This window comes from Monodelphis domestica, chromosome 6 (genome assembly GCF_027887165.1).
Source record: "Monodelphis domestica isolate mMonDom1 chromosome 6, mMonDom1.pri, whole genome shotgun sequence".
In the NCBI taxonomy this organism is placed as follows: Eukaryota; Metazoa; Chordata; class Mammalia; order Didelphimorphia; family Didelphidae; genus Monodelphis; species Monodelphis domestica.
The window spans coordinates 25,474,257-25,489,116 of NC_077232.1; positions in this window are offsets into that span (position 1 = coordinate 25,474,257).

Below are 14,860 nucleotides of genomic sequence, written 5' to 3' on the forward strand. Positions count from 1 at the left end.
AGTACCTGTAAAGGTTAAATTAATCACAAAAAAGTCAAGTAACTTACAAAAGGCAACCTTAACAAAGAGGTGTGAAGTACTCAGAAGATATAATCTAAACAGAGAAGGTAAAAATCAAAGAAAGTGAAAACTAAGAATAGGCAGTCCTGGTAAAAAGCATCTCCTGTGATTGGTAGATGTGAAAATTTAGGGGAGGTGACACAAGAGAAAAATCCCTTTAAAAGGAGGCAAAGGAACAGTTCAGGGACAATTGATTTCAGTTTGGAGAGCAATTCAATTCGGAGTGGAGGGATATTCCTAATTGGAGTTCAGGAGATTCAGTAGAGAACTGGAACTTGCTTGGAGAGGGTCTTGTGGTTAGTAATAAGACTGGCTCACTCTCCCTTAGGCTTAGGGAGGTCATTTTGGCCAAGGCCTTTAACTACTGCTTGGCTCAGCCTGAGCGAGAGCATTTTAAATTAATTCTCTCTCTTTCTCTCTCTCTCTCTCTCTCTCTCTCTCTCTCTCTCTCTCTCTCTCTCTCTCTCTCTCTCTCTCTCTCTCTCTCTCTTCCTTTCCCTTACTTCCTTGTTTCTTTCTTTATTAATTAAAATCTCCAAAAATCCCAGCTGACTTGGGTATTTTAATATTTGGGAATTTCCCATGGCAACCACTTATTTTAGATTTTAAGTAAAAACATTAAAAATTATGCTTATAGTTGTGGCATTTACACAGGCCAGATATGGACTCAGGCCTCACCAACACTGTAGCTTAGCTCAGGCTAGCTGGTCACAAATCTTCTTAGTGAACAGGAACACTATCAGCAAACAGGAACAGTGTGAATTTATCTTCAAAGAAGTGTTTTCTTTAGTCAGGAACAACAGAGGTAAGTCTATTCAGCTCCAGGGGACAGGAAGTCAAAAACCTCCTCAGCTCCCAAGACAGGAAGTCCAAGAACCCCACCACCACCACCACCAGTACATACCCCTCCACCCCCATAGCTATTGGTATTCACTCTTTATCCCCTCTCTGTGTTCCAGAATCCAGCATCATTGGTTCCTGGCATAGGACCAGGTCTTGCAAACCTCTCTCTTACTACTTGCAACCCATTTCTCTTCCTCCCTTGTTACAGTCTAGAAAAGGAAAAAAAAAACAGTATTTCTTGATAAACCCCTAGACTGGTTAAAGAGATCCATGAAAGAAAAAAAAAACATTCAAATACCTTAGAACTGGGAACTGACACCGTTAATGCTAAATAATAGGGGGAAAAGTTGGTCTCTGCCTATGAATGGCCATTGTATTTGATCTATGAACATTTCCTCATCCAATTCTTTATAAAATATTACAGATTTGGACATATGCTATTAATACTCAAGAACCATTGTTTATACTCTTAAGCTCATTGCAAGTAGGAACATTTTTTCCTAGTAAGATCAATAATATATTTTGGTAGTCTTCACCTTTTATAATTTTTTCTCTAAAGAAACATAGTTTCTTGTAGTGAATAAAAGGTTACTCAAGAATAATCTCTCCATTCTAACAGCATTCTTCTTTCCAGGTAACCAGCAGTTGTTTCCAATGACAAAAGTAGAAAGAAGCAATCATGTTCATGAGTGGCCCCATGAAAGTATTCACATAGCCACACACATAATTTAAATGATATAGTTTTAAAACATAATCTATTAGGATGTCAGAAAAAATAAACTCTAAAATAAATTTTTAACCCTTACCTACCACATTGGAATCAATACAGTTTATTGGTTCTAAGGCAGCATAGTGGTAAGGACTAGGAAATGGTGATTAAGTGACTTATACATAGCTAGGAAGGGTCTGAGGTCAGATTTGAACCTAAGACTTTCATCTCTGGGCCTAGCTCTCAATCCACTGAGTCACCTAGCTGTCCCCCAAAATCAATTTTCAAAGAGGAAATTCAGCAATATTCTTAACCGTTATCCATCAGGCCTACCAATAAGATTTGTGGATTTCTAGGGGGAAGGTAATCTTGAAAGATAAATATTTTAATTTTATTACCAATCCCTAAATATAATTGAATATTTCCTTCAATTTTTTAATATTTGCATCAAATATTGCTCAGAGAAAGGAATCATAGGCATCACAAGACTGCCAAATTGGGTCTATAAAATGTTTTAAGAACCCTAGATTAACAACTATGAGCAATGTAGCCCCAAATAATTTTCTTCATCTCTTTTTTTATTGGTCATTTTGGCATCCATAATTCAACTAAATTCTGGGATAGTTGATCAGAAATAAAATTACATATATTACCAAACATCCAGTAGTTTCTTCAGTATCAACCAACATAAAGATGCAATAATTTTTGCATATATGTATATGACTGAAATATGCAAAGATATGTAGCTAAACAAAAACTCAAAAATAGATTGTTGCTGCATTCACATTGCTTATTATCTAGTTAACATGATTTATTTCACAATGTTAGAAAAATAAAATATATCTGTAGGTATTTATTTATATAACAATAATTTACATTTTGATAGTACTAGGTTATCAAAACTCATGAGTATTTGTCAATACATCAGTCTTCCCAAAACGTGTTTTCATCTATCCATGTTTTTAAAGAATAGGGGGAAAAGTTGGTTTCTGCCTATGAATGGCCATTAACTTGTAGTTGATCTAGGAACATTTCCTCACCCAATTCTTTTTATTATGCTATTATGCTATTAATTAATTAAATGCTATCAAAACTCAAGTACCATTTTTTGTATCAGGAAACAAGTACTAGAATTTATCATAGAAGGTGATGGTAAAGTTTATGAAGCATGTATTTTGGAAAAAGACTCATATCTCCAATATATTTGTTTATTTTTTCTAGGGAAAACTTGAAACCCTCCTAGAGTATCGATTAAAAGAAGCACAATTCTTGATATTTGTTATCATATTTTATCTGAAACCAATTTTCTTTTTCCTAACTTCTTGACCAGAATTTTTGGTCTCCTCATTTCTTGTTTTGCATATAAGTGGACTTAACAAAGGATTTGTGAGAGGATAAAATGTAGTTATAGTTTTATCCATGAGGAATGCAGTTGCTGGTTACAGGTACATCAAAATAAACAATAAAATAACTAAAGTGATGTGAGGACTACAAGTAGAGAGAGCCTTGCAACTACATCCAAAGCTGCAATTTTCCAGAGAATCCAACATGAAATAGGAGAATGTTAAAACAGCAAAATTAATCATTGAAATGAAGATTATGTTGGTGACAATCAGTTGACCAATGAGGACACTCTGAGTGAGCAGATAAGCTGAATCTATGGAATAATATCAAAGATAAAATTATTGGACACATAAGGACACTGGACCCACAGATGAGGGCAGGATCATGAAGAAAATATGTCCAGTTCTATATAGGAAGCCCACCTAATTAAAAAATGTGACAGCAAAACTATTAGTTAATTATCTTTGTTTAGCACAAAGATTAGCAGATGGTCACATACCTAACAAAGGTAATTACTCTAAGGACAATCTCAGAAGACCCAGGGAAATGTGCTAGTAAACTCTAGGTCATTCAATCATTAAAGAGATGGTTTCCTCATAGGGCAAAATAGCAAGAATTTGGGTGGCTATCGATGATAGGTAGCAAGCATCTACCAAAGACAAGAAGGCTAGAAAGGAGTATATTGGAGAAAGCACAATATGATAGAGACATAGTAATCACAGTGAATATATTACTCATCACAGTGATGATATGTGATTAAGATGTAACGAATATGTCATTCTGCATGTAAAAAGCCCTTATGAGATTCAAAAGCACAAATATAGTCTGATTCCTATTTTCCATCTCATTATTTATCATTAAACAGAAGCTGAATCCAGTGGTAAATGCCAGTTATTTTAAGGAGATGCAGATGCAGACATCTTCTGGTGTGTTCAAGCATTATAACTCAACTGAGAGATTCCTTTTCACAATATACCTGTGAAACAGTCAAGAAGACTTATAGTATCTACTGCATCTAAGAAATCTGTCAAAAACCATCTAAAATTACTTATGTGCTAGGCATTGGGAAATTAAAGATGAATAAAATGAAACATTTCCTGTCCTTAAAAAAATCACAGGGGCAGCTGGGTGGCTCAGTGGATTGAGAGTCAGGCCTAGGGATAGGATGTCCTAGGTTCAAATCTGGTCTCAGACATTTCCCAGCTGTGTGACCCTGGTCAAGTCACTTGACCCCCATCGCCTAGTCGTAATCACTCTTCTGCCTTCGAGCCAATACACAGTATTGATTCCAAGACAGAAGATAAGGGTTTAAAAAGTTACATTCGATAGCAAGAGCTATCATATAAACATGTAAGTATATATAAAACTTTTTAAAATAGTGCATAGGAATTGGCTAACTTTGAAGCAAATTATAGTTCATAAAGAGATAGTTTTGTTACAGTTAAAATTATCTTGAGAGACTGATTTGAGGTAAGAATATGAATTCACTGATTTTATCTGGTTTATTGGTTTGGCTAAACATAAAAAATGAAGTGGTATAGGTCTCCACAGTTGTCTCTCATAACCCATAAGGAAGGGATGGTCTGTGCTGGGTCAAGCAACCTGATAAAATAGATTTTTAGGAGACCATTATTTAGTCCCTCCCTTTAACATCCCAAGATAGCTTTAATTGGTGATAGCTAATTAAGTAGTCCATCAGACTCTCAGATTTTCCATCAACTTCCAAGTGGACAGTCACCTGCATGGGAAAAAAAAAACTAACTAACAAAACAACAACAAAAACCTTGGTTTTTGAGCCAAATTATGTGAAAAGAGGAAGACATTCTTTAGGATTCCTCAGGACAAAGAAAATATAAAAAGTAGCAGACTCAATTTTCTCTCTGATCCCAATCCCAGACACAAGAACATATAGCAATTCTTCATACTATATAGGAATTGATGTAGTATATGAAAAATAAACTTTCCTAGTAGAGATTATGGCAGCTCTTTTTGTAGTAGGGAAAAAGGAGAAAATCTAAAGAGGAAAAAAAAGGAAACATTATACCCTCCCATTGAGGAAGACTAACAACTTATGGTATATCCATGTAACTGGGTTATTAAAGTGCCACAAGAAATATTGTTATGGACAGTTTAAAAGAAACTGGAATAACTTCTCTTAATTGATGTAGAGTGAAGTGAACATAAAGAAAAAAAGCATAAAATTGTAAAATGACTACATTGTACAGGAAAAAAAAAACAACTTTGAAACACTTTGGTGTTCTGATCAATGAAATGTTAAGACCTAATTTCATAAAGCTGAAGATGAAAGATGGTACTAAATACCAGAGAATTCATGAATTGAAATTATAGAGTTTAAATTGGGAATTTGATTTCCTGAATCATACATATTTAAATAAGTCTTCTTTTTCTGTTAGTTTCTTTCTTGACCTATGTATCAAAGAAGGGGCTTTGAGGGCTTTGAGGACTTTTGGTGTTCTGCATCTCAAGATTCTTGATGGCATGACTGCTTTTGATGATGACTGTGGCAAACTCAGATTAATTATGCATGGTTAAGTGATCATGTGATACTCTCTGTAACTTTTACTAATAAATTATTAGGAAATAATATAAAATTCCAGAGAATTTTAATCATGACAGTATCCTATAACTTTGCTAAAGTTAATATTTCAATTAGTTTTTAGTTGAATTTTCTAAGTATACCATCATTTAATCTAAAAGAGTAATAGCGTAGTTTCCTCATTAAATACATAACTCTTTCAATTTATTTTTCTTTTTTTACTGAAGAAGCTAGCATTTCTAGTAAAAAAAAATTCCCAATAATTGTAGTGATAGCAGGCATTTTTGTTTCACCTCTGGTCTTTTTTGGAAAGTCTTCCATCTTAACTGTATTGTAGAAGATATTGCTGATGTTTTTTAGATAAATGCTACTTATCATTTTAAGAAAAGGTGCTTTTATGCCTATGCTTTCTAGTTTAAAATAATAGGAAAAATGTATTTCATCCAAGACTTTTTCTGCATCTCTTGAGATAATCAGGTGATTTCTGTTAGTTTGGTTATTGATATGCTCAATTATGGTGATAGTTTTTTCAAATAGTAAAATAATCTTGAATTCCTGATATAAATTTCACCCGGTCATAGTGGATGATTCTTAGGATATATTTTTGTAATCTCTTTGATAATAATTTATTTAAATTTTTTGCATGAGTTTTCATTAAAAAAATTGATCTGTAATTTTCTTTCTCTGTTTTTGGTCTTTCTGCTTTAGATGTCAGCACCATATTTGTTTCTGAAAATTATTTTATAGGATTCCTTCTCTGACAGTTTTCCCAAATACTTCATATAGTACTGGTATTAATTATTCTTGAAATGTTTGATAGACTTTACTTGTGAATCTAACTGGTTCTGGACATTTTTTCTTAGGGAGTTCATTCATGCTTTCTTCAATCTCTTTTTCTAAGATGAAATTAGGTATTCTATATTGTGAATTTCAAAACTACTCAACCCTGTTCAAACCATTCTTTAGAGGATGAGATTTGGCTATTTCCTGATCAATAACAATAGAGATACTTGGAATGACAGAATCAGGTCTTGGAAACTACAATCTCCACCCTACTCAAGGTAACAGGATTTAGGAAGGGCTGCATCAAACCTCAAGATTTAATTATTTGAGAATGTGGCCTTCAACAGACACGTGCAAACGGGACAGACCTCTGGGAGGTCCTGGGTGAAGCTAGAGCCACCATTGGCACAGGTGAGACACAGGAAGTGAGGTAGAGGAGAGCTGAGGAGGCTGGGGCTTCCAGTGTGGAGAGTGTGGTGGTGGAAGCATGATGCTGGGAGTAGAGGCGCTTAGACTGTTCCTCCATTTTGGTCATGTGAGTGATAGGTACTGATCTCTTTTCTTTGTCTCGGCTATCCAAGGCCTTGGGCCTTTGGCCTAGCCTAAGCAGAGTGGGGTATTTAAGCCCTATTCCCTTCTCTCCCCTTTCTGTCTGTCTCTCTCTCTCTCTCCCTCTCTCTCTCTCTCTCTAATACCTTTCTTCCTCCTGTTAGTAATTAAAAACTCCATAAAAGGTTGACTGCTGACTTGAGTTTTCATTTAGGAATTACATAACTGAATTCCTTGGCGACCTTAAATTAATATATATCAGTCTTTTAAAGTGATTTCCATATCACAATATCCATTATTTTTTGGGCAATTTATTTTCATAAATATTGATCCATTTCTCCCAGATTGTCAAATTTATTGCCATATTATTGGGCAAAATATTTCCTAATGATTACTTTAATTTCCTCTTCTTTTGCGGTGAATTTACACTTCTCACTTTTGATACTGATAATTTGATTTTCTTCTTTCCTTTCTTAAGACAGAAATTAATCAATACTCTATCAATTTCCCCCATAAAACCAATTCCCAGCCTTAATTGTCAATTGAATAGTTCTCATACTTTAATTTTTTAGGTTTCTTTGGTTTTTAGGATTTCCAATTTTATCTTTAATTGGGAAAGTTTAAATCATCCTTTTACTAGATTTTTTTTTAGTTTCATATCCAATTAATTAATCTTGTTCTCTATTTTATTGATGCCTTATTTAAATTTTTCAATAAGTAATTATTTTGCTTTATCCCATGGATTCTGATATGTTATCTTCTCACTGTCATTCTTTTTAATGAAACTATTAGTAATTTCTGTAATTTGGTCTTTCATCCACCCCTTCTTTAGAAGTGAATTATTTATTTTACAATTAATTTTTAATTTCTCTTTCCATGGACCTTTGTTTGTGGATAGCCATCACCCCTGCTGTTTGACAGAGTCATAGTCTGGGAAAATGTAGACTGCAAAGCAGCTCTTGAGTTGTTTGTAACAAGAGGTAAGAATCTATTTGTAGTTGAAGTAAGGTTCATTGGCATTGTTGTATTTTCCCATCTCTTCATTTATTGTAATTGTAATGAATGACATAACTGAAGTGACTTTTTGTGTTTTTTTAGTCCTCAGCTCCATGTGAAAATGGGTGGGACATATTGGAGACAGTTCTTTTACCCTGTTACAGTCTCATACCAAGAAGGAAGGGGGTTCCCAAATGGCTTAGTTAACTTGTGATATGTTATAAGCTCATCCAGTAGGTGAGAATGATTTTTCCTGTGAAGCCTAGTAGCTTTGACATGGATTTCTTGTATTTGTAACTCTTCATCAACTCTACAGAGGTTTTTTCCGGGTTTTCTCTCGCACAAAATTTTGGAATGATGACAGTGATAGACTCTGTTATGAACCTCAGCTGAGGTTGAAAGATTGCCTCAAGACACAGCTCAAGCCATCTCTCAAACCACTAAAGTCATCTCTTATCTGCAGGAGTAGAATGACTCCTTAGCAAAACCAGTCTTACAAAATCAAGTAGCCCTTGATATGCTCACTGCCACATTGGGAGGTGCTTGTGCATTTACTAATCAGTCTTGTTGTTCTTATATAAATAGGTCGGGATAACTTGTGACAAATATCTGTGAACTTCAGAAGCTTTTTAATGACACACAGCAAGTAGCTATAGAGACTCATGTGAATCCTAATGAGGGGTGGTGGAACCTCTCATGGCTGCAAGGAATGGGGTTGTTTGCAGTTATCCTTAAATGGGCTCATATTTTGGGGGATTTTGGTATTTTTTAGAATCTGTATTAGTTGCTTTACTACTGTTTTTAAAAGGTTTTTACCTGGTGAAAAAAATTATGTACACTCACACTCTGGATCCTGGCCAAGTTAAGAGTGATATAAATTTCATTTTTTGAGTGAACACCTTTTCTGTTGTGCCTCTGCTTGGCTAAAACATAAAATGTGGACTATAAAATTAAAGCTTTTTAAATTATTTTTTTCTCTTTATGTTTGTAATAGGATATTTCATTTTTTCCTTTCTTTTTTCCTAACATTGGTGATGCTTGAAGTACATGGAAGTAATATTGATGGTTTTTTGTTTTTTTGTTTTACTTGAAGGATGAAGTTTACAACATAAGTTTATGGTATGTATTAGCCCTAGTAATATGCATCCCCCAAAACTTTCGATCATGGAAACCTGCCATTTATTGATAAATATTAGGAGACTTTGTTAAATGATTATGTCTGACTCCAGGAGAAGGGAACAAAAGAGCCAATATATAGTGCCAAGTAGCACAAGATCAAAACAGACCAAATCCAATCCAGGGAGTATTGTTGAACTTCTATGCCAATTCAAAAGGATTTGAAACTAGTGTGTGAATAGAGGTTGTGTCACTTGACATATGCTAAGGTGCAGGATTCCTTGTACCACACTCCATGTGCAATATTCTGACTCAAGTACCTCAGTTTGCCTATCATTCCAGCTCCCCTTATCTCTGACAGTGATGGTAAAATCAGACCAGGGAATGAATTTTCCCATTTTCTGCTGAAACTTAGTCTTTTCTCTTTTATAGTTTGGCAGTTTTCTGTAACTCTGGCTGCAAATGGGCTAGGTGCTATATTGCTGCTATTGTCCTACAGGCTTGTGAGACATAAATCCCTTTAATAGAGCCTTGCCTGTGATTCAAGAACCTGTTACAGGTTTAATTATTTTTATTTTTTTTACTCAGAATATTATACACATAATTTTTATTTTATTTTTATACAGAATTTCCTTTTTTACTCTTTTTATGGGGGGATTTTTTGGGTGGTTTGTTTTTGCTTTGTTTTTCGACAATTGTTTCATATACCTCATAACTCAGTCATGCATCCCGGTGTGATTCTGGTTTTGGTCAACACCCTCCTCAGGGGGATTGTGTAATTATTCTAAAATTCAAGATTTAAAAGTTTTTGGAGAAATTTCAGAAAAAGAAACTTGCCAACACCCCAAAATCAAGAAAGTGGATCCTCTTGGAGAAGGTGCTGTAAAGATGCCTGAAGAAGCTACACATTGCATCAAAAGATCCAGAATGAACTTTGGGATATAAAGAACTGAATTGACAGGGATTGAAGATACTTATTCCGATTGTAAATTTTATGCAAAAGGGGATTGCCCCATAATTGGCATTTCATCAATGTCAATACATCTATCAATCAGTTTTTGTATTTTACTCCCATCTCTAACTATTATAACTCCCTCTTAAAAAATGCAATATTGTATGTACTTTTAGTTAGAAGGTATTTAGAGTTATAAGATAGTTATATTTAAATGATCCATTGGGGAGAATGGTCTCTCAAGGATCACAGGCGGGATTGTGTCAAGGAAGCTCATCTCCTCCCCCTCCTGAGTAACTTTACCTGTCTATCAAATATTCCTGACATACCAAAGTTGTGCCAGGGTTGCATAGGTGCACATTCTGTATGTCAATAAAATAAGGTTTGGGGCAGACTTGGGGGAACCACTAGAGCACTTCAGGAGAATTGAAAGGGGGAACCAAGAAGATGCAGAGCAGGCAGATGAGAAGGAATGAGGAAGAGCCTGGCAGGTAAGGCATCATGTGGTCAGGTTACTTATAGGAATGTTTGTCTACCCTTCTAATAAACTTTATAAAATATATATTTAGAAAGAAATATTAATTTCATTATTACATTATCTTCTCTTGCTGTATTCCCCTCTTACTTTTCTATAGAGTAAGATAAGATTATATACCACAATAAGTTTAGTTGTTATTCCTTCTTTGAGTCAAATTCCAATGAGGGTAGTTTATGCATTATCTGTCACCATGCTCATCCTAGCCTCCATTGTAATATTTTTTCATGCATCTTTAGGTAGCATAAATTAACAATTTCATATTTCTATTCCCTTCTAAGTATGTTCTTTTTCATCCAGTATGTTTTGCATGCAGTCCTAAAGAGCTTCCTCCCTACATTCTGTAGATGTATACTCCTTCTTACTGCTCTGATGTCAAAAAATTTTAAGAAATGAAAATATCATCTTTCCATGTAGGAATTTAAAGTTTGGCCTTACCAAATGTCTTAACTTTGATCTTTCTGATTTACTTTTTAATGCTTAGCTTGAGTCTTGTTTTTGAACATCAAATGTTCTGTTTAGGTCTGTTCTTTTTCATCAGGATTGCTTGGAGATCTTCTAGTTTATTAAATGACCATTTTTTCCTGAAAAAAATTACTTGATTTTGATGAGTAAGTAATTCTTATTTGTAAACCTAATTTCTTTGCCTTCTGGAATATCATATACCAAAACTTCACTCCTTTAAAATAGAGGCTTCTAAGTCCTCTCTAATCCTGGCTCTGGCTCCATGATATTTGAATTGTTTATTTCTGGCTACTTACAGTGTTTTCTCCATGATCTGGGAGATCATGAACTGGAATATAATATTCCTGGGAGTTGTCATTTATTTCAGGAGGTAATTGGAGGATTTTTTCCATTTCTATTTTACTCTCTTATTCAAGAATATCATGCACTGCCTTGCACTGGGATTGCACTGGGGTGCAGGTTTTCACCATAGCTTTGGGTAGAGCTCATGCTCAGGACCTCATTCTGTGCTTACACCAGGCTAATACACTGCGGACTGACATTCAATGGAGTTTGGAAACTCACTGCATGTTTGGGAAGTGGCTCTGGGCCTCTCCTTATGTTTGAAAGGATTAGCTTCTGAGGAATGCCTTGCCCTAGGTCTTAGAGCCTCATTGCACATTTTAAGTCTTAGAACTTAAAAGGGTAGATGTCATGTGACCTGCTGTTAGCATAAGGAGGATCTTGTTGTAAGGAAGATTTGGCTTAGGCTCAGGTTCAGAATCTGGAGCAGGTGGGGGGGGATAGGGGGCTCATACTTTTTGGTTCATAACTTTGCTTCTGGGTGGACTCCCCTCTCACCTCATTGAAATAGATCTTTCCTTTCTCTGCCTACCTTTAAAGTTATTTTCTACAACAGAATTATTTCACTCTGTTCCCTTGTTGCTTCTGCACACCAGTATTTGTTTTGAGGCATTATTTAAGGATTGTTTGAGAGAATTCTTAGAGCAGACCCAGATTTACATGCTACTCCAACATCTTGGACTTTCTATAGTATTAATTTATAGTATGTAGAAGTGAGTACTTTCCTCATAAACCAAATCTATACAAGAAACCAAATGACTAATAATGAAAAATGTGATCAGTCTACTCATGGGAGGACCATGGATTTAGATTTTAAACAATTCAGAGGATATATCAAAATCCCTTTTGATTTACAAATGAATAAAGACCAGGTAGGTTAAATGAATTATCTAAGATCATAGAGGATTTATAAATCAGAGGCAGTTTTTAACGAGTTAATTAATTCCAAAATCACTCTTCTTACTGTGACAAGGAAATCACTTTAAAAGACTGATATATATTAATTTAAGGTTGCCAAGGAATTCAGCTATGTAATCCTAAATGAAAACTCAAGTCAGCAGTCAACCTTTTATGGAGTTTTTTAATTACTAACAGGAGGAAGAAAGGTATTAGAGAGAGAGAGAGAGAGAGAGAGAGAGAGAGAGAGAGAGAGAGAGAGAGAGAGAGACGAGAGAGAGAGAGAGAGAGAGACCGAGAGAGAGAGAGAGAGAGAGAGAGTGAGAGAGAGAGAGAGAGAGAGAGAGAGAGAGAGAGAGAGAGAGAAGGAATAGGGCTTGAATCCCCCTCTGTTTAGGCTGGGCCAAAAGGCCCAAGCCCTTAGATAGCTGAGGCAAAGAAAAAAGAAAAGAGATCAGTCCCTATCACTCACGTGACCAAAATGGAGAAACAGTCTCAGGGGCCTCCACCTCCAGCCTCCTTCAGAGCAAGCCCTCCTCTCCAAGCAACTTCCTCAGAGCAAAACCTCCTCCAGTCCTCAGACCCCGCTATCATTAAGGAAACCATCTAAGATCCCTCCCCTCAGTTCTCACATCTACCAATCACTGCCCATGTCTTCCCTGTGCCAATGGGGGCTCTAGCTTAACCCAGGACCTCCCAGAGGTCTGCCCCTTTGCACATGTCTGTTGAAGGTCATATTCTCAAATAATTAAATCTTGATCCTTGCTGCAGCCCTTCCTAAATCCTGTTACTCTGAGTAGGGTGGAGATTGGAAGTTCCAAGACCAGGTTCTGTCATTCCAAGTATCTCTATTGTATCAATTCTAAAATCAATCATGACTCAAAGAACTTCCTGTTCTATGCTTAAGCATAGGTCAAAGCCCTTTCCATTGTTTATCAAAAAGTTTCTGTCCTAAAGTAGTCTTAGGTAGGGAGGAGAAGGACCCTCCCATGCCAAGGGTTTTCACATTCCAATAGAGTTCTTACTATCAGTAGGAAATTTTTTCCAAGTATGAAATTTCCCAATGGTGAAATTTCCAACATTCATAAGTCTAAGAAATTTTAAGGTTTACATTACCCATAAAGATTTTCTTATTTTTTTTCCTTTTTCTTCCCCCTCCTCCTTCTGTTCTTTTTCTTTCTTCTCTTCTTCTATTTCCCTTTATTCTTTGCTTCTATCATTATCACCTCTTCCTCCTTCTCCTTTTTCCTCCTCTTTTCTTCCTTCTCCTTCATCTTATTGTCCTTCTTCTACTCAAAAATCTTCAAAGACTCCGTGTTACTGATAAAGATAAATATAGTACAACACAACAACAAAAGCAACAACAATAATAATAACAAAAATATTCTCTGATATTTGTAGCCAACTTCATTATATTTCCCATATGTATTTGACATTTAATTTTCAAAATGTTGTCCTTGTTATTTATTGTACCTGACTTTCATCTCTATGCTTCATTCCTTTTCTCATGAGGTTTGCTATGTTGGAAATACATCCCTTCTTTATGTTTATCTCATGGGGAAATAAAAAGTTTTCTTCAAAGTAGAGGCTAAACACTTCTTTCACAAAATATTCTAAGATCATTTCTCCTCCAAATTTTAGAATTTATTTTTCTTCTGAAAAAAATATGTCATCATTTTCTGTTTTCTATTAAAATATATTTGTTGATTTCAATCCAAATAAAAATGGTCTTCTTCAATCAGGTACTGTGCAGATAATATTTCTATTCTAACACTTAACACAATTCTTGGTCCAGAGAATCATTGAATGAATATTCATTCTTTTGATTTACTTAGACATATGATTTTATAGGCTTCTCAATTTCTCCCTGTTCCCTATCCGAGTCTCCAGTATATGACAAAAAAGAGATTTGTCATTTAAATAGTTGAAAAAGTCCTATAAGCGATAAGCAACAACTCTTTTATCTCCATTTTTCAACAATCCATTTAACATGAACATTTAGGGGTGTAAGGGGGAAAAGAGGGTTATTTTTAAAGGGTTGAACTTGACTATTTAAGAGTATAGTCTTCAGGAATTTAATTCCAAAGAGATTTTTCTTTACAATCTATTTTCAAAATGTAGAAAGGGTGAAGGAAGAAATCAGAGAGAGAAATAAGATAAGATATCTAGCCTGAGAACTAAGTAATTTACTCCCTGCCCCTCCAGGCAAGGAGAATTAGTTTCAACCAAGTCTCAACAAAGTCAATGAACCAGGCCAGTTTCTCAGGTAAATTAGGTCTTTCCTGAGGCCAGTTTCTTCAGAGAAAAAACCAGCAGTTAAGAGTCAGCTTTTTCACTCACCACATGTCAGTCCAAATCCTTCTGCCCATCTCACCATCCCCAACACAAAAACCTGAAGAATTGAATTCCAGTAGAAGTGGACTTCCAACTTGAACTCCACTACAAGAATTCCCAAAATCTGTGTAGCACTCTCTCTTATAATGACATTTTCTCTTGTGTCACTTCTTGTGCCTTCCCCTAATTTTGTGTCTACCAATCACAGTTGATACTCTACTCTAGGACTGCCCAGAAGGCAGTCAGTTGGTTCCAATTTGTCATCTATTATCACACACATGGGTCACAGACCTCCAACTTAATCATTAAGTGGGATGTTTTACACTTTTGGTGATTAGATCTAAAAATGAGCAGATCTCCATACTTAACTAGTAGGAG